This window comes from Schistocerca serialis, unplaced genomic scaffold (assembly GCF_023864345.2).
Source record: "Schistocerca serialis cubense isolate TAMUIC-IGC-003099 unplaced genomic scaffold, iqSchSeri2.2 HiC_scaffold_1393, whole genome shotgun sequence".
NCBI lineage: Eukaryota > Metazoa > Arthropoda > Insecta > Orthoptera > Acrididae > Schistocerca > Schistocerca serialis.
In genome coordinates, this window is record NW_026047617.1 from 6,949,528 (window position 1) to 6,970,873 (window position 21,346).

Consider the following 21,346-nt stretch of genomic DNA (forward strand, 5'->3'; position numbering starts at 1 on the left):
AATAAGAAGGTGCAAGGTATACAGTAAACCTGAAGTGAAGCATCGGAATCTAAAACTGGACTCACAGGAGAGGTTCAAATCATAGAAAGTGAGAGTGTCAGTCCTCTTGTACTTAAGTCGGCGTTGTGCCTTTTGCATTAAATTCGGATGCAATTTCTGTGTTTCATCGTCAATAAGAAGGTGCAAGGTATACAGTAAACCTGAAGTGAAACATCGGAATCTAAAACTGGAATCACAGGAGAGGTTCAAACCATAGAAAGGGAGAGTGACAGTCCTCTTTCACTTAAGTTGGCATTGTGCCTTTTGTATTAAATTCCGATGCAATTTCTGTGTTTCATCGTCAATAAGAAGGTGCAAGGTATACAGTAAACCTGAAGCGAAACATCGGAATCTAAAACTGGAATCACATCCGAGGTTCAAATCTTAGGAAGTGAGAGTGTCAGTCCTCTTGTATTTAAGTCGGAATTGTGCCTTTTGTATTAAATTCCGATGCAATTTCTGTGTTTCATCGTCAATAAGAAGGTGCAAGGTATACAGTAAACCTGAGGTGAAGCATCGGAATCTAAAACTGCACTCACAGGAGAGGTTCAAATCATAGAAAGAGAGAGTGTCAGTCCTCTTTTACTTAAGTCGGCATTGTGCCTTTTGTATTAAATTCCGATGCAATTTCTGTGTTTCATCGTCAATAAGAAGGTGCAAGGTATACAGTAAACCTGAGGTGAAGTATCGGAATCTAAAACTGGACTCACAGGAGGGGTTCAAATCATAGAAAGAGAGAGTGACAGTCCTCTTTTACTATAGTCGGCATTGTGCCTTTTGTTTTAAATTCCGATGAAATGTCTGTGTTTCATCGTCAATAAGAAGGTCCTAGGGATACAGTAAACCAGAAGTGAAGCATCGGAATCTAAAACTGGGCTCACAGGAGAGGTTCAAATCATAGAAAGGGAAAGTGTCAGACCTCTTGTACTAAAGTCGGCATTGTGCCTTTTGTATTAAATTCGGATGCAAATTCTGTGTTTCATCGTCAATAAGAAGGTGCAAGGTATAAAGTAAACCTGAAGTGAAACATCGGAATCTAAATCTGGAATCACAGGCGAGGTTCAAATCTTAGGAAGTGAGAGTGTCAGTCCTCTTGTATTTAAGTCGGCATTGTGCATTTTGTATTAAATTCCGATGCAATTTCTGTGTTTCATCGTCAATAAGAAGGTGCAAGGTATACAGTAAACCTGAGGTGAAGCATCGGAATCTAAAACTGGACTCACAGGAGAGGTTCAAATCATAGAAAGAGAGAGTGTCAGTCCTCTTGTACTTAAGTCGGCATTGTGCCTTTTGTATTAAATTCGGATGCAATTTCGGTGTATCATCGTCAATAAGAAGGTGCATGGTATATAGTAAACCTGAAGTGAAGCATCGGAATCTAAAACTGGACTCACAGGAGAGGTTCAAATCATAGAAAGTGAGAGTGTCAGTCCTTTTGTACTTACGTCGGCATTGTGCCTTTTGTATTAAATTCGGATGCAATTTCTGTGTTTCATTGTCAATACAAAGGTGCAAGGTATACAGTATACCTGAAGTGAAGCATCGGAATCTAAAACTGGACCCACAGGAGGGGTTCAAATCATAGAAAGAGAGAGTGACAGTCCTCTTTCACTTAAGTCGGCATTGTGCCTTTTGTATTAAATTCCGATGAAATGTCTGTGTTTCATCGTCAATAAGAAGGTGCAAGGTATACAGTAAACCTGAAGTGAAGCATCGGAATCGCAGACTGGACTCACAGGAGTGGTTCAAATCATAGAAAGTAAGAGTGTCAGTCCTCTTGTACTTAAGTCGGCATTGTGCCTTGTGTATTAACTTCGGATGCAATTTCTGTGTTCCTTCATCAATAAGAAGGTGCAAGGTATACAGTAAACCTGAAGTGAAGCCTCGGAATCTAAAACTGGACTCACAGGAGAGGTTCAAATGATAGAAAGAGAGAGTGGTAGTCTTCTTTTACTTAAGTCGGCATTGTGCTTTTTGTATTAAATTCGGATGCAATTTCTGTGTTTCATCGTCAATAAGAGGGTGCAAGTATACAGGAAACCCTAAATGAAGCATCGGAATCTAAAACTGGAATCACAGGAGAGGTTCAAATTATAGAAAGTGAGAGTGTCAGTCCTCTTGTATTTAAGTCGGCATTGTGCCTTTTGTATTAAATTCCGATGCAATTTCTGTGTTTCATCGTCAATAAGAAGGTGCAAGGTATACAGTAAACCTGAAGTGAAGCATCGGAATCTAAAACTGGACTCACAGGAGAGGTTCAGATCATAGAAAGAGAGAGTGCCAGTCCCCTTATACTTAAGTGGGCATTGTGCCTTTAGTATTAAATTCCGATGAAATTTCTGTGTTTCATCGTGAATAAGAAGGTCCTAGGGATACAGTAAACCTGAAGTGAAGCATCGGAATCTAAAACTGGACTCACAGGAGAGGTTCAAATCATAGAAACGGAAAGTGTCAGTCCTCTTGTACTTAAGTCGGCATTGTGCCTTTTGTATTAAATTCGGATGCAATTTCGGTGTTTCATCGTTAATAAGAAGGGCGAGGTATACTGTAAACCTGAAGTGAAGCATCGGAATCGAAATCTGGATTCACAGGAGAGGTTCAAATGATAGAAAGAGAGAGTGACAGTCTTCTTTTACTTAAGTCGGCATTGTGCCTTTTGTATTAAATTTCGTTGAAATTTCTGTGATTCATCGTCAATAAGAAGGTGCAAGGTATACAGCAAACCTGAAGTGAAGCATCGGAATCTAAAACTGGACTCACAGGAGAGGTTGAAATCATAGAAAGTGAGAATGTAAGTCCTCTTGTACTTAAGTCGGCATTGTGCCTTTTGTATTAAATTCGGATGCAATTTCTGTGTTTCATCATCAATAAGAAGGTGCAAGGTATGCAGTAAACCTGAAGTGAAGCATCGGAATCTAAAACTGGACTCACAGGAGAGGTTCAAATTATGGAAAGTGAGAGTGTCAGTCCTCTTGTACTTAAGTCGGCATTGTGCCTTTTGTATTAAATTCGGATGCAATTTCTGTTTTCCTTCGTCAATAAGAAGGTACTAGGGATACAGTAAACCTGAAGTGAAGCATCGGAATCTAAAACTGGACTCACAGGAGAGGTTCAAATCATAGAAAGGGAAAGTGTCAGTCCTCTTGTACTTAAGTCGGCATTGTGCCTTTTGTACAAAATTCTGATGCAATTTCTGTGTTTGATCGTCGAAAGAAGGTGCAAGGTATACAGTAAACCTGAAGTGATGCATCGGAATCTAAAACTGGACTCACAGGAGAGGTTCAAACCATAGAAAGGGAGAGGGTCAGTTCTATTGTACTTAAGTCGGTATTGTGCTTTTTGTATTAAATTCGGATGCGATTTCTTTGTTTCATCGTCAATAAGAAGGTGCAAGGTATACAGTAAACCGGGAGTGAAGCATCGGAATCTAAAACTGGACTCGCAGGAGAGGTTCAAATCATAGAAAGAGAGATTGACAGTTGTCTTTTACTTAAGTCGCCATTGTGCCTTTTGTATTAAATTCCGATGAAATTTCTGTCTTTCATCGTCAATAAGAAGGTCCTAGGGATACGGTAAACCAGAAGTGAAGGATCGGAATTTAAAACTGGGCTCACAGGAGTGGTTCAAATCATAGAAAGGGAAAGTGTCAGACCTCTTGTACTTAAGTCGGCATTGAGACCTTTTGTATTAAATTCGGATGCAATTTCTGTTTCATCGTCAATAAAAAGGTGCAAGGTATACAGTAAACCTAATGTGAAGCATCGGATTCAAAATCTGGACTCACAGGAGAGGTTCAAATCATAGAAAAAGAGAGTAACAGTTCTCTTTTACTTAAGTCGGCTTTGTGCCTTTTGTATTAAATTCCGTTGAAATTTCTGTGTTTCATCGTCAATAAGAAAGTGAAAGGTATACAGTAAACCTGAAGTGAAGCATCGGAATCTAAAACTGGACCCACAGGAGAGGTTCAAATCATAGAAAGTGAGAGTGTCAGTCCTCTTGTACTTAAGTCGGCATTGTGCCTTTTGTATTAAATTCCGATGCAATTTCGGTGTTTCATCGTCAATAAGAATGTGCAAGGTATACAGTAAACCTGAAGTGAAGCATCGGAATCTAAAACTGGACTCACAGGAGAGGTTCAAATCATAGAAAGTGAGAGTGTCAGTCCTCTTGTACTTAAGTCGGCATTGTGCCTTTTGTATTAAATTCGGATGCAATTTCTGTGTTTCATCGTCAATAAAAAGGTGCAAGGTATTCAGTAAACCTGTAGTGAAGCATCGGAATCTGAAACTGGACCCACAGGAGAGATTCAAATCATAGAAAGAGAGAGTGACAGTCCTCTTTTACTTAAGTCGGCATTGTGCTTTTTGTTTTAAATTGCGATGAAATGTCTGTGTTTCATCGTCAATAAGAAGGTGCAAGGTATACAGTAAACCTGAAGTGAAGCATCGGAATCGCAAACTGGACTCACATGAGTGGTTCAAATCATAGAAAGTAAGAGTGTCAGTACTCTTGTACTTAAGTCGGCATTGTGCCTTGTGTATTAAATTCGGATGCAATTTCTGTGGTCCTTCATCAATAAGAAGGTGCAAGGTATAAAGTAAACCTGTAGTGAAGCATCGGAATCTAAAACTGGACTCACAGGAGAGGTACAAATCATAGAAAGTGAGAGTGTCAGTCTTCTTGTACTTAAGTCGGCATTGTGCCTTTTGTATTAAATTCGGATGCAATTTCTGTGTTTCATCGTCAATAACAAGGTGCAAGATATACAGTAAACCTGAGGTGAAGCATCGGAATCTAAAGCTGGAATCACAGGAGTGGTTCAAATTATAGAAAGTAAGAGTGTCAGTCCTCTTATATTTAAGTCGGCATTGTGCCTTTAGTATTAAATTCCGATGCAAGTTCTGTGTTTCATCGTCAATAAGAAGGTGCAAGGTATACAGTAAACCTGAAGTGAAGCATCGGAATCTAAAACTGGACTCACAGGAGAGGTTCAAATCATAGAAAGTGAGAGTGTCATTCCTCTTGTACTTAAGTCGGCATTGTGCCTTTTGTATTAAATTCGGATGCAATTTCTGTGTTTCATCGTCAATACAAAGGTGCAAGGTATACAGTAAACCTGAAGTGAAGCATCGGAATCTGAAACTGGACCCACAGGAGAGGTTCAAATCATTGAAAGAGAGAGTGACAGTCCTCTTTTACTTAAGTCGGCATTGTGCTTTTTGTATTAAATTCAGATGAAATGTCTGTGTTTCATCGTCAATAAGAAGGTGCAAGGTATACAGTAAACCTGAAGTAGAGCATCGGAATCGCAAACTGGACTCACAGGAATGGTTCAAATCATAGAAAGTAAGAGTGTCAGTACTCTTGTACTTAAGTCGGCATTGTGCCTTTTGTATTAAATTCGGATGCAATTTCTGTGTTTCATCGTCAATAAGAAGGTGCAAGGTATACAGAAAACCCTAAATGAAGCATCGGAATCTAAAACTGGAATGACACGAGAGGTTCAAATCATGGAAAGAAAGAGTGACAGTCCTCTTTTACTTAAGTCGACATTGTGCCTTTTGTATTTTAATCCGATGAAATTTCTGTGTTTCATCGTCAATAAGAAGGTGCAAGGTATACAGTAAACCTGAAGTGAAGCATTGGAATCTAAAACTGGACTCACAGGAGAGGTTCAAATCATAGAAAGGGAAAGTGTCAGTCCTCTTGTACTTAAGTCGGCATTGTGCCTTTTGTATTAAATTCGGATGCAATTTCTGTGCTTCATCGTCAATAAGAAGGTGCGAGGTATACTGTAAACCTGAAGTGAAGCATCCAAATCGAAATCTGGATTCACAGGAGAGGTTCAGATCATAGAAAGGGAGAGTGACAGTCCCCTATTACTTAAGTTGGCATTGTGCCTTTTGTATTAAATTCCGTTGAAATTTCTCTGATTCATCGTCAATAAGAAGGTGCAAGGTATACAGTAAGCCTGAAGTGAAGCATCGGAATCTAAAACTGGACTCACAGGAGAGGTTCAAATCATAGAAAGTGAGAGTGTCGATCCTCTTGTACTTAAGTCGGCATTGTGCCTTTTGTATTAAATTCGGATGCAATTTCTGTGTTTCATCGTCAATAAGAAGGTGCAAGGTTTACAGTAAACCTGAAGTGATGCATCGGAATCAAAAACTGGACTCACAGGAGAGGTTCCAATCATAGAAAGTGAGAGTGTCAGTCCTCTTGTACTTAAGTCGGCATTGTGCCTTTTGTATTAAATTCCGATGCAATTTCTGTGTATCATCGTCAATAAGAAGGTGCATGGTAAACAGTAAACCTGAAGTGAAGCATCGGAATCTAAAACTTTACTCACAAGAGAGGTTCAAATCATAGAAAGGGAGAAAGACAGTCCTCTTTTACTTAAGTCGGCATTGTGCCTTTTGTATTAAATTCCGATGAAATTTCTGTGTTTCATCGTCAACAAGAAGGTGCAAGGTATACAGTAAACCTGATGTGAAGCATCGGAATCTTAAACTGGACTCACAGGAGAGGTTCATATCATAGAAAGTGAGAGTGTCAGTCCTCTTGTACTTAAGTCGGCATTGTGTCTTTTGTATTAAATTCGGATGCAATTTCTGTGTTCCTTCGTCAATAAGAAGGTGCAAGGTATACAGTAAACCTGAAGTGAAGCATCGGAATCTAAAACTGGACTCACAGGAGAGGTTCAAATCATAGAAAGTGAGAGTGTCAGTCCTCTTGTACTTAAGTCGGCGTTGTGCCTTTTGCATTAAATTCGGATGCAATTTCTGTGTTTCATCGTCAATAAGAAGGTGCAAGGTATACAGTAAACCTGAAGTGAAACATCGGAATCTAAAACTGTAATCACAGGAGAGGTTCAAACCATAGAAAGGGAGAGTGACAGTCCTCTTTCACTTTAGTCGGCATTGTGCCTTTTGTATTAAATTCCGATGCAATTTCTGTGTTTCATCGTCAATAAGAAGGTGCAAGGTATACAGTAAACCTGAAGTGAAACATCGGAATCTAAAACTGGAATCACATCCGAGGTTCAAATCTTAGGAAGTGAGAGTGTCAGTCCTCTTGTATTTAAGTCGGAATTGTGCCTTTTGTATTAAATTCCGATGCAATTTCTGTGTTTCATCGTCAATAAGAAGGTGCAAGGTATACAGTAAACCTTAGGTGAAGCATCGGAATCTAAAACTGCACTCACAGGAGAGGTTCAAATCATAGAAAGAGAGAGTGTCAGTCCTCTTTTACTTAAGTCGGCATTGTGCCTTTTGTATTAAATTCCGATGCAATTTCTGTGTTTCATCGTCAATAAGAAGGTGCAAGGTATACAGTAAACCTGAGGTGAAGCATCGGAATCTAAAACTGGACTCACAGGAGGGGTTCAAATCATAGAAAGAGAGAGTGACAGTCCTCTTTTACTATAGTCGGCATTGTGCCTTTTGTATTAAATTCCGATGAAATTTCTGTGTTTCATCGTCAATAAGAAGGTCCTAGGGATACAGTAAACCTGAAGTGAAGCATCGGAATCTAAAACTGGACTCACAGGAGAGGTTCAAATCATAGAAACGGAAAGTGTCAGTCCTCTTGTACTTAAGTCGGCATTGTGCCTTTTGTATTAAATTCGGATGCAATTTCTGTGTTTCATCGTTAATAAGAAGGGCGAGGTATACTGTAAACCTGAAGTGAAGCATCGGAATCGAAATCTGGATTCACAGGAGAGGTTCAAATGATAGAAAGAAAGAGTGACAGTCTTCTTTTACTTAAGTCGGCATTGTGCCTTTTGTATTAAATTTCGTTGAAATTTCTGTGATTCATCGTCAATAAGAAGGTGCAAGGTAAACAGCAAACCTGAAGTGAAGCATCGGAATCTAAAACTGGACTCACAGGAGAGGTTGAAATCACAGAAAGTGAGAATGTAAGTCCTCTTGTACTTAAGTCGGCATTGTGCCTTTTGTATTAAATTCGGATGCAATTTCTGTGTTTCATCATCAATAAGAAGGTGCAAGGTATACAGTAAACCTGAAGTGAAGCATCGGAATCTAAAACTGGACTCACAGGAGAGGTTCAAATTATGGAAAGTGAGAGTGTCAGTCCTCTTGTACTTAAGTCGGCATTGTGCCTTTTGTATTAAATTCGGATGCAATTTCTGTTTTCCTTCGTCAATAAGAAGGTACTAGGGATACAGTAAACCTGAAGTGAAGCATCGGAATCTAAAACTGGACTCACAGGAGAGGTTCAAATCATAGAAAGGGAAAGTGTCAGTCCTCTTGTACTTAAGTCGGCATTGTGCCTTTTGTATTAAATTCGGATGCAATTTCTGTGTTTGATCGTCGAAAGAAGGTGCAAGGTATACAGTAAACCTGAAGTGATGCATCGGAATCTAAAACTGGACTCACAGGAGAGGTTCATACCATAGAAAGGGAGAGGGTCAGTTCTATTGTACTTAAGTCGGTATTGTGCCTTTTGTATTAAATTCGGATGCGATTTCTGTGTTTCATCGTCAATAAGAAGGTGCAAGGTATACAGTAAACCGGGAGTGAAGCACCGGAATCTAAAACTGGACTCGCAGGAGAGGTTCAAATCATAGAAAGAGAGAGTGACAGTTGTCTTTTACTTAAGTCGGCATTGTGCCTTTTGTATTAAATTCCGATGAAATTTCTGTGTTTCATCGTCAATAAGAAGGTCCTAGGGATACAGTAAACCAGAAGAGAAGGATCGGAATTTAAAACTGGGCTCACAGGAGTGGTTCAAATCATAGAAAGGGAAAGTGTCAGACCTCTTGTACTTAAGTCGGCATTGAGACCTTTTGTATTAAATTCGGATGCAATTTCTGTTTCATCGTCAATAAAAAGGTGCAAGGTATACAGTAAACCTGAAGTGAAGCATCGGATTCAAAATCTGGACTCACAGGAGAGGTTCAAATCATAGAAAAAGAGAGTGCCAGTTCTCTTTTACTTAAGTCGGCATTGTACCTTTTGTATTAAATTCCGTTGAAATTTCTGTGTTTCATCGTCAATAAGAAAGTGCAAGGTATACAGTAAACCTGAAGTGAAGCATCGGAATCTAAAACTGGACTCACAGGAGAGGTTCAAATCATAGAAAGTGAGAGTGTCAGTCCTCTTGTACTTAAGTCGGCATTGTGCCTTTTGTATTAAATTCCGATGCAATTTCGGTGTTTCATCGTCAATAAGAATGTGCAAGGTATACAGTAAACCTGAAGTGAAGCATCGGAATCTAAAACTGGACTCACAGGAGAGGTTCAAATCATAGTAAGTGTGAGTGTCAGTCCTCTTGTACTTAAGTCGGCATTGTGCCTTTTGTATTAAAATCGGATGCAATTTCTGTGTTTCATCGTCAATAAAAAGGTGCAAGGTATTCAGTAAACCTGTAGTGAAGCATCGGAATCTGAAACTGGACCCACAGGAGAGATTCAAATCATAGAAAGAGAGAGTGACAGTCCTCTTTTACTTAAGTCGGGATTGTGCTTTTTGTTTTATATTGCGATGAAATGTCTGTGTTTCATCGTCAATAAGAAGGTGCAAGGTATACAGTAAACCTGAAGTGAAGCATCGGAATCTGAAACTGGACCCACAGGAGAGGTTCAAATCATAGAAAGAGAGAGTGACAGTCCTCTTTTACTTAAGTCGGCATTGTGCTTTTTGTATTAAATTCAGATGAAATGTCTGTGTTTCATCGTCAATAAGAAGGTGCAAGGTATACAGTAAACCTGAAGTAGAGCATCGGAATCGCAAACTGGACTCACAGGAATGGTTCAAATCATAGAGAGTAAGAGTGTCAGTACTCTTGTACTTAAGTCGGCATTGTGCCTTTTGTATTAAATTCGGATGCAATTTCTGTGTTTCATCGTCAATAAGAAGGTGCAAGGTATACAGAAAACCCTAAATGAAGCATCGGAATCTAAAACTGGAATCACACGAGAGGTTCAAATCATGGAAAGAAAGAGTGACAGTCCTCTTTTACTTAAGTCGACATTGTGCCTTTTGTATTTAAATCCGATGAAATTTCTGTGTTTCATCGTCAATAAGAAGGTGCAAGGTATACAGTAAACCTGAAGTGAAGCATTGGAATCTAAAACTGGACTCACAGGAGAGGTTCAAATCATGGAAAGGGAAAGTGTCAGTCCTCTTGTACTTAAGTCGGCATTGTGCCTTTTGTATTAAATTCGGATGCAATTTCTGTGCTTCATCGTCAATAAGAAGGTGCGAGGTATACTGTAAACCTGAAGTGAAGCATCCAAATCGAAATCTGGATTCACAGGAGAGGTTCAAATCATAGAAAGCGAGAGTGACAGTCCTCTTTTACTTAAGTCGGCATTGTGCCTTTTGTATAAAATTCCGTTAAAATTTCTGTGATTCATCGTCAATAAGAAGGTGCAAGGTATACAGTAAACCTGTAGTGAAGCATCGGAATCTAAAACTGGACTCACAGGAGAGGTTCAAATCATAGAAAGTGAGAGTGTCAGTCCTCTTGTACTTAAGTCGGCATTGTGCCTTTTGTATAAAATTCGGATGCAATTTCTGTGTTTCATCGTCAATAAGAAGGTGCAAGGTTTACATTAAACCTGAAGTGAAGCATCGGAATCAAAAACTGGACTCACAGGAGAGGTTCCAATCATAGAAAGTGAGAGTGTCAGTCCTCTTGTACTTAAGTCGGCATTGTGCCTTTTGTATTAAATTCCGATGCAATTTCTGTGTATCATCGTCAATAAGAAGGTGCATGGTAAACAGTAAACCTGAAGTGAAGCATCGGAATCTAAAACTTTACTCACAAGAGAGGTTCAAATCATAGAAAGGTAGAAAGACAGACCTCTTTTACTTAATTCGGCATTGTGCCTTTTGTATTAAATTCCTATGAAATTTCTGTGTTTCATCGTCAACAAGAAGGTGCAAGGTATACAGTAAACCTGATGTGAAGCATCGGAATCTTAAACTGGACTCACAGGAGAGGTTCATATCATAGAAAGTGAGATGGTCAGTCCTCTTGTACTTAAGTCGGCATTGTGTCTTTTGTATTAAATTCGGATGCAATTTCTGTGTTCCTTCGTCAATAAGAAGGAGCAAGGTATACAGTAAACCTGAAGTGAAGCATCGGAATCTAAAACTGGACGCACAGGAGGGGTTCAAATCATAGAAAGTGAGAGTGTCAGTCCTCTTGTACTTATGTCGGCGTTGTGCGTTTTGCATTAAATTCGGATGCAATTTCTGTGTTTCATCGTCAATAAGAAGGTGCAAGGTATGCAGTAAACCTGAAGTGAAACATCGGAATCTAAAACTGGAATCACAGGAGAGGTTCAAACCAGAGAAAGGGAGAGTGACAGTCCTCTTTCACTTAAGTCGTCATTGTGCCTTTTGTATTAAATTCCGATGAAATATCTGTGCTTCATCGTCAATAAGAAGGTGCAAGGTATACAGTAAACCTGAAGTGAAGCATCGGAATCTAAAACTGGAATCACGGGAGAGGTTCAAATCATAGAAAGTGAGAGTGTCAGTCCTCTTGTACTTCAGTCGGCATTGTGCCTTTTGTATTAAATTCGGCTGCAATTTCTGTGTTTCATCGTCAATAAGAAGGTGCAAGGTATACAGTAAACCTGAAGTGAAGCATCGGAATCTAAAACTAGACTCACAGGAGAGGTTCAAATCATAGAAGATGAGAGTGTCAGTCCTCTTGTACTTAAGTCGGCATTGTTCCTTTTGTATTAAATTCCGATGAAATTTCTGTATTTCATCGTCAATAAGAAGGTGCAAGGTATACAGTAAACCTGAAGTGAAGCATCGGAATCTAAAACTGGATTCACAGGAGAGGTTCAAATCATAGAAAGAGAGAGTGACAGTCCTCTTTTACTTAAGTCGGCATTGTGCCTTTTGTATTAAATTCCGATGAAATTTCTGTGTTTCATCGTCAATAAGAAGGTCCAAGGGATACAGTAAACCTGAAGTGTAGCATCGGAATCTAAAACTGGACTCACAGGTGAGGTTCAAATCATAGAAAGAGAGAGTGTCAGTCCTGTTGTACTTAAGACGGCATTGTGCCTTTTGTATAAAATTCGTACGCAATTTCTGTGTTTCATCGTCAATAAGAAGGTGCAAGGTATACAGTAAACCTGAAGTGAAGCATTGGAATCTAAAACTGGACTCACAGGAGAGGTTCAAATCAAAGCAAGAGAGAGTGACAGTCCTCTTTTACTTAAGTCGGCATTGTGCCTTTTGTATTAAATTCCGATGAAATTTCTGTGTTTCATCATCAATAAGATGGTGCAAGGTATACAGTAAACCTGAAGTGAAGCATCGGAATCTAAAACTGAACTCACAGGAGAGGTTCAAATTATAGAAAGTGAGAGTGTCAGTCCTCTTGTACTTAAGTCGGCATTGTGCCTTTTGTATAAAATTCGTATGCAATTTCTGTGTTCCTTCGTCAATACGAAGGTGCAAGGTATACAGTAAAACTGAAATGAAGCATCAGAATATTAAACTGGACTCACAGGAGAGGTTCAAATCATAGAAAGTGAGAGTGTCAGTCCTCTTGTACTTAAGTCGGCATTGTGCCTTTTGTATTAAGTTCGGATGCAATTTCTGTGTTTCATCGTCAATAAGAAGGTGCAAGGTATACAGTAAACCTGAAGTGAAGCGTCGGAATCAAAAACTGGACTCACAGGAGAGGTTCAAATCATAGAAAGTGAAAGTGTCAGTCCTCGTGTACTTATGTCGGCATTGTGCCTTTTGTATTAAATTCCGATGCAATTTCTGTGTTTCATCGTCAATAAGAAAGTGCAAGGTATACAGTAAACCTGAAGTGAAACATCGGAATCTAAAACTGGAATCACATCCGAGGTTCAAATCTTAGGAAGTGAGAGTGTCAGTCCTCTTGTATTTAAGTCGGAATTGTGCCTTTTGTATTAAATTCCGATGCAATTTCTGTGTTTCATCGTCAATAAGAAGGTGCAAGGTATACAGTAAACCTGAGGTGAAGCATCGAAATCTAAAACTGGACTCACAGGAGAGGTTCAAATCATAGAAAGAGAGAGTGTCAGTCCTCTTTTACTTAAGTAGGCATTGTGCCTTTTGTATTAAATTCCGATGCAATTTCTGTGTTTCATCGTCAATAAGAAGGTGCAAGGTATACAGTAAACCTGAGGTGAAGCATCGGAATCTAAAACTGGACTCACAGGAGGGGTTCAAATCATAGAAAGAGAGAGTGACAGTCCTCTTTTACTAAAGTCGGCATTGTGCTTTTTGTATAAAATTCCGATGAAATTTCTGTGTTTCATCGTCAATAAGAAGGTCCTAGGGATACAGTAAACGAGAAGTGAAGCATCGGAATCTAAAACTGGGCTCACAGGAGAGGTTCAAATCATAGAAAGGGAAAGTGTCAGTCCTCTTGTACTTACGTCGCCATTGTGCCTTTTGTATTAAATTCGGATGCAATTTCTGTGTTTCATTGTCAATACAAAGGTGCAAGGTATACAGTATACCTGAAGTGAAGCATCGGAATCTACAACTGGACCCACAGGAGGGGTTCAAATCATAGAAAGAGAGAGTGACAGTCCTCTTTTACTTAAGTCGGCATTGTGCCTTTTGTATTAAATTCCGATGAAATGTCTGTGTTTCATCGTCAATAAGAAGGTGCAAGGTATACAGTAAACCTGAAGTGAAGCATCGGAATCTAAAACTGGACTCACAGGAGAGGTTCAGATCATAGAAAGAGAGAGTGACAGTCCCCTTATACTTAAGTGGGCATTGTGCCTTTTGTATTAAATTCCGATGAAATTTCTGTGTTTCATCGTGAATAAGAAGGTCCTAGGGATACAGTAAACCTGAAGTGAAGCATCGGAATCTAAAACTGGACTCACAGGAGAGGTTCAAATCATAGAAACGGAAAGTGTCAGTCCTCTTGTACTTAAGTCGGCATTGTGCCTTTTGTATTAAATTCGGATGCAATTTCTGTGTATCATCGTTAGTAAGAAGGGCGAGGTATACTGTAAACCTGAAGTGAAGCATCGGAATCGAAATCTGGATTCACAGGAGAGGTTCAAATGATAGAAAGAGAGAGTGACAGTCTTCTTTTACTTAAGTCGGCATTGTGCCTTTTGTATTAAATTCCGTTGAAATTTCTGTGATTCGTCGTCAATAAGAAGGTGCAAGGTATACAGTAAACCTGAAGTGAAGCGTCGGAATCAAAAACTGGACTCACAGGAGAGGTTCAAATCATAGAAAGTGAAAGTGTCAGTCCTCTTGTACTTAAGTCGGCATTGTGCCTTTTTTATTAAATTCCGATGCAATTTCTGTGTTTCATCGTCAATAAGAAGGTGCAAGGTATACAATAAACCTGAAGTGAAACATCGGAATCTAAAACTGGAATCACATCCGAGGTTTAAATCTTAGGAAGTGAGAGTGTCAGTCCTCTAGTATTTAAGTCGGAATTGTGCATTTTGTATTAAATTCCGATGCAATTTCTGTGTTTCATCGTCAATAAGAAGGTGCAAGGTATACAGTAAACCTGAGGTGAAGCATCGGAATCTAAAACTGGACTCACAGGAGAGGTTCTAATCATAGAAAGAGAGAGTGTCAGTCCTCTTTTACTTAAGTCGGCATTGTGCCTTTTGTATTAAATTCCGATGCAATTTCTGTGTTTCATCGTCAATAAGAACGTGCAAGGTATACAGTAAACCTGAGGTGAAGCATCGGAATCTAAAACTGGTCTCACAAGAGGGGTTCAAATCATAGAAAGAGAGAGTGACAGTCCTCTTTTACTAAAGTCGGCATTGTGCCTTTTGTACTAAATTCCGATGAAATTTCTGTGTTTCATCGTCAATAAGAAGGTCCTAGGGATACAGTAAACCAGAAGTGAAGCATCGGAATCTAAAACTGGGCTCACAGGAGAGGTTCAAATCATAGAAAGGGAAAGTGTCAGACCTCTTGTACTAAGGTCGGCATTGTGCCTTTTGTATTAAATTCGGATGCAAATTCTGTGTTTCATCGTCAATAAGAAGGTGCAAGGAATACAGTAAACCTGAAGTGAAAAATCGGAATCTAAATCTGGAATCACAGGCGAGGTTCAAATCTTAGGAAGTGAGAGTGTCAGTCCTCTTGTATTTAAGTACGCATTGTGCATTTTGTATTAAATTCCGATGCAATTTCTGTGTTTCATCGTCAATAAGAAGGTGCGAGGTATACTGTAAATCTGAAGTGAAGCATTCAAATCGAATTCTGGATTCACAGGAGAGGTTCAAATCATAGAAAGAGAGAGTGACAGTCCTCTTTTACTTAAGTCGGCATTGTGCCTTTTGTATTAAATTCCGTTAAAATTTCTGTGATTCATCGTCAATAAGAAGGTGCAAGGTATACAGTAAACCTGAAGTGAAGCATCGGAATCACAAACTGGACTCACAGGAGTGGTTCAAATCATAGAAAGTAAGAGTGTCAGTACTCTTGTACTTAAGTCGGCATTGTGCCTTGTGTATTAAATTCGGATGCAATTTCTGTGTTCCTTCATCAATAAGAAGGTGCAAGGTATAAAGTAAACCTGTAGTGAAGCATCGGAATCTAAAACTGAACTCACAGGAGAGGTTCAAATCATAGAAAGTGAGAGTGTCAGTCTTCTTGTGCTTAAGTCGGCATTGTGCCTTTTGTATTAAATTCGGATGCAATTTCTGTGTATCATCGTCAATAACAAGGTGCAAGATATACAGTAAACCTGAGGTGAAGCATCGGAATCTAAAACTGGAATCACAGGAGAGGTTCAAATTATAGAAAGTGAGAGTGTCAGTCCTCTTATATTTAAGTCGGCATTGTGCCTTTTGTATTAAATTCCGATGCAAGTTCTGTGTTTCATCGTCAATAAGAAGGTGCAAGGTATACAGAAAACCCTAAATGAAGCATCGGAATCTAAAACTGGAATCACAGGAGAGGTTCAAATCATGGAAAGTGAGAGTGTCAGTCTTCTTGTACTTAAGTCGGCATTGTGAATTTTGTATTAAATTCGGATGCTATTTCTGTGTTTCATCGTCAATACAAAGGTGCAAGGTATACAGTAAACCTGACGTGAAGCATCGGAATCTGAAACTGGACCCACAGGAATGGTTCAAATCATAGAAAGTAAGAGTGTCAGTACTCTTGTACTTAAGTCGGCATTGTGCCTTTTGTATTAAATTCGGATGCAATTTCTGTGTTTCATCGTCAATAAGAAGGTGCAAGGTATACAGAAAACCCCAAATGAAGCATCGGAATCAAAAACTGGAATCACAGGAGAGGTTCAAATCATGGAAAGAAAGAGTGACAGTCCTCTTTTACTTAAGTCGACATTGTGCCTTTTGTATTTAAATCCGATGAAATTTCTGTGTTTCATCGTCAATAAGAAGGTGCAAGATATACAGTAAACCTGAGGTGAAGCATCGGAATCTGAAACTGGAATCACAGGAGAGGTTCAAATTATAGAAAGTGAGAGTGTCAGTCCTCTTATATTTAAGTCGGCATTGTGCCTTTTGTATTAAATTCCGATGCAATTTCTGTGTTTCATCGTCAATAAGAAGGTGCGAGGTATACTGTAAACCTGAAGTGAAGCATCCAAATCGAAATCTGGATTCACAGGAGAGGTTCAAATCATAGAAAGAGAGAGTGACAGTCCTCTTTTACTTAAGTCGGCATTGTGCCTTTTGTATTAAACTCCGTTAAAATTTCTGTGTTTCATCGTGAATAAGAAGGTCCTAGGGATACAGTAAACCAGAAGTGAAGCATCGGAATCTAAAACTGGACTCACAGGAGAGGTTCGAATCATAGAAACGGAAAGTGTCAGTCCTCTTGTACTTAAGTCGGCATTGTGCCTTTTGTATTAAATTCGGATGCAATTTCTGTGTTTCATCGTAAATAAGAACGGCGAGGTATACTGTAAACCTGAAGTGAAGCATCGGAATCGAAATCTGGATTCACAGGAGAGGTTCAAATGATAGAAAGAGAGAGTGACAGTCTTCTTTTACTTAAGTCGGCATTGTGCCTTTTGTATTAAATTCCGTTGAAATTTCTGTGATTCGTCGTCAATAAGAAAGTGCAAGGTATACAGTAAACCTGAAGTGAAGCGTCGGAATCAAAAACTGGACTCACAGGAGAGGTTCAAATCATAGAAAGTGAAAGTGTCAGTCCTCTTGTACTTAAGTCGGCATTGTGCCTTTTGTATTAAATTCCGATGCAATTTCTGTGTTTCATCGTCAATAAGAAGGTGCAAGGTATACAATAAACCTGAAGTGAAACATCGGAATCTAAAACTGGAATCACATCCGAGGTTTAAATCTTAGGAAGTGAGAGTGTCAGTCCTCTTGTATTTAAGTCGGAATTGTGCCTTTTCTATTAAATTCCGATGCAATTTCTGTGTTTCATCGTCAATAAGAAGGTGCAAGGTATACAGTAAACCTGAGGTGAAGCATCGGAATCTAAAACTGGACTCACAGGAGAGGTTCTAATCATAGAAAGAGAGAGTGTCAGTCCTCTTTTACTTAAGTCGGCATTGTGCCTTTTGTATTAAATTCCGATGCAATTTCTGTGTTTCATCGTCAATAAGAAGGTGCAAGGTATACAGTAAACCTGAGGTGAAGCATCGGAATCTAAAACTGGACTCACAGGAGGGGTTCAAATCATAGAAAGAGAGAGTGACAGTCCTCTTTTACCAAAGTCGGCATTGTGCCTTTTGTATTAAATTCCGATGAAATTTCTGTGTTTCATCGTCAATAAGAAAGTCCTGGGGATACAGTAAACCAGAAGTGAAGCATCGGAATCTAAAACTGGGCTCACAGGAGAGGTTCAAATCATAGAAAGGGAAAGTGTCAGACCTCTTGTACTAAAGTCGGCATTGTGCCTTTTGTATTAAATTCGGATGCAAATTCTGTGTTTCATCGTCAATTAGAAGGTGCAAGGAATACAGTAAACCTGAAGTGAAACATCGGAATCTAAATCTGGAATCACAGGCGAGGTTCAAATCTTAGGAAGTGAGAGTGTCAGTCCTCTTGTACTTAAGTCGGCATTGTGCCTTGTGTATTAAATTCGGATGCAATTTCTATGTTCCTTCATCAATAAGAAGGTGCAAGGTATAAAGTAAACCTGTAGTGAAGCATCGGAATCTAAAACTGGACTCACAGGAGAGGTTCAAATCATAGAAAGTGAGAGTGTCAGTCCTCTTGTACTTAAGTCGGCATTGTGCCTATTGTATTAAATTCGGATGCAATTTCTGTGTTTCATCGTCAATACAAAGGTGCAAGATATACAGTAAACCTGACGTGAAGCATCGGAATCTGAAACTGGACCCACAGGAGAGGTTCAAATCATAGAAAGAGAGAGTGACAGTCCTCTTTTACTTAAGTCGGCATTGTGCTTTTTGTATTAAATTCCGATGAAATGTCTGTGTTTCATCGTCAATAAGAAGGTGCAAGGTATACAGTAAACCTGAAGTAGAGCATCGGAATCGCAAACTGGACTCACAGGAATGGTTCAAATCATAGAAAGTAAGAGTGTCAGTACTCTTGTACTTAAGTCGGCATTGTGCCTTTTGTATTAAATTCGGATGCAATTTCTGTGTATCATCGTCAATAAGAAGGTGCAAGGTATACAGAAAACCCTAAATGAAGCATCGGAATCTAAAACTGGAATCACAGGAGAGGTTCAAATCATGGAAAGAAAGAGTGACAGTCCTCTTTTACTTAAGTCGACATTGTGCCTTTTGTATTTAAATCCGATGAAATTTCTGTGTTTCATCGTCAATAAGAAGGTGCAAGATATACAGTAAACCTGAGGTGAAGCATCGGAATCTAAAACTGGAATCACAGGAGAGGTTCAAATTATAGAAAGTGAGAGTGTCAGTCCTCTAATATTTAAGTCGGCATTGTGCCTTTTGTATTAAATTCCGATGCAATTTCTGTGTTTCATCGTCAATAAGAAGGTGCAAGGTATACAGTAAACCTGAAGTGAAGCATCGGAATCTAAAACTGGACTCACAGGAGAGGTTCAGATCATAGAAAGGGAGAGTGACAGTCCCCTTTTACTTAAGTTTGCATTGTGCCTATTGTATTAAATTCCGATGAAATTTCTGTGTTTCATCGTGAATAAGGAGGTCCTAGGGATACAGTAAACCTGAAGTGAAGCATTGGAATCTAAAACTGGACTCACAGGAGAGGTTCAAATCATAGAAAGGGAAAGTGTCAGTCCTCTTGTACTTAAGTCGGCATTGTGCCTTTTGTATTAAATTCGGATGAAATTTCTGTGTTTCATCGTCAATAAGAAGGTGCGAGGTATACTGTAAACCTGAAGTGAAGCATCCAAATCGAAATCTGGATTCACAGGAGAGGTTCAAATCATAGAAAGAGAGAGTGACAGTCCTCTTTTACTTAAGTCGGCATTGTGCCTTTTGTATTAAATTCCGTTAAAATTTCTGTGATTCATCGTCAATAAGAAGGTGCAAGGTATACAGTAAACCTGAAGTGAAGCATCGGAATCAAAAACTGGACTCACAGGAGAGGTTCAAATCATAGAAAGTGAGAGTGTCAGTCCTCTTGTACTTAAGTCGGCATTGTGCCTTTTGTATTAAATTCGGATGCAATTTCTGTGTTTCATCGTCAATAAGAAGGTGCAAGGTTTACAGTAAACCTGAAGTGAAGCATCGGAATCAAAAACTGGACTCACAGGAGAGGTTCCAATCATAGAAAGTGAGAGTGTCAGTCCTCTTGTACTTAAGTCGGCATTGTGCCTTTTGTATTAAATTCCGATGCAATTTCTGTGTATCATCGTCAATAAGAAGGTGCATGGTAAACAGTAAACCTGAAGTGAAGCATCGGAATCTAAAACTTTACTCACAAGAGAGGTTCAAATCATAGAAAGGTAGAAAGACAGACCTCTTTTACTTAAGTCGGCATTGTGCCTTTTGTATTAAATTCCGATGAAATTTCTGTGTTTCATCGTCAACATGGAGGTGCAAGGTATACAGTAAACCTGATGTGAAGCATCGGAATCTTAAACTGGACTCACAGGAGAGGTTCACATCATAGAAAGTGAGAGTGTCAGTCCTCTTGTACTTAAGTCGGCATTGTGTCTTTTGTATTAAATTCGGATGCAATTTCTGTGTTCCTTCGTCAATAAGAAGGTGCAAGGTATACAGTAAACCAGAAGTGAAGCATCGGAATCTAAAACTGGACTCACAGGAGGGGTTCAAATCATAGAAAGTGAGAGTGTCAGTCCTCTTGTACTTATGTCGGCGTTGTGCCTTTTGCATTAAATTCGGATGCAATTTCTGTGTTTCATCGTCAATAAGAAGGTGCAAGGTATACAGTAAACCTGAAGTGAAACATCGGAATCTAAAACTGGAATCACAGGAGAGGTTCAAACCAGAGAAAGGGAGAGTGACAGTCCTCTTTCACTTAAGTCGTCATTGTGCCTTTTGTATTAAATTCCGATGAAACATCTGTGCTTCATCGTCAATAAGAAGGTGCAAGGTATACAGTAAACCTGAAGTGAAGCATCGGAATCTAAAACTAGAATCACGGGAGAGGTTCAAATCATAGAAAGTGAGAGTGTCAGTCCTCTTGTACTTCAGTCGGCATTGTGCCTTTTGTATTAAATTCGGCTGCAATTTCTGTGTTTCATCGTCAATAAGAAGGTGCAAGGTATACAGTAAACCTCAAGTGAAGCATCGGAATCTAAAACTAGACTCACAGGAGAGGTTCAAATCATAGAAGATGAGAGTGTCAGTCCTCTTGTACTTAAGTCGGCATTGTTCCTTTTGTATTAAATTCCGATGCAATTTCTGTATTTCATCGTCAATAAGAAGGTGCAAGGTATACAGTAAACCTGAAGTGAAGCATCGGAATCTAAAACTGGATTCACAGGAGATGTTCAAATCATAGAAAGAGAGAGTGACAGTCCTCTTTTACTTAAGTCGGCATTGTGCCTTTTGTATTAAATTCCGATGAAATTTCTGTGTTTCATCGTCAATAAGAAGGTCCAAGGGATACAGTAAACCTGAAGTGAAGCATCGGAATCTAAAACTGGACTCACAGGAGAGGTTCAAATCATAGAAAGAGAGAGTGTCAGTCCTGTTGTACTTAAGTCGGCATTGTGCCTTTTGTATTAAATTCTTATGCAATTTCTGTGTTTCATCGTCAATAAGAAGGTGCAAGGTATACAGTAAACCTGAAGTGAAGCATTGGAATCTAAAACTGGACTCACAGGAGAGGTTCAAATCAAAGCAAGAGAGAGTGACAGTCCTCTTTTACTTAAGTCGGCATTGTGCCTTTTGTATTAAATTCCGATGA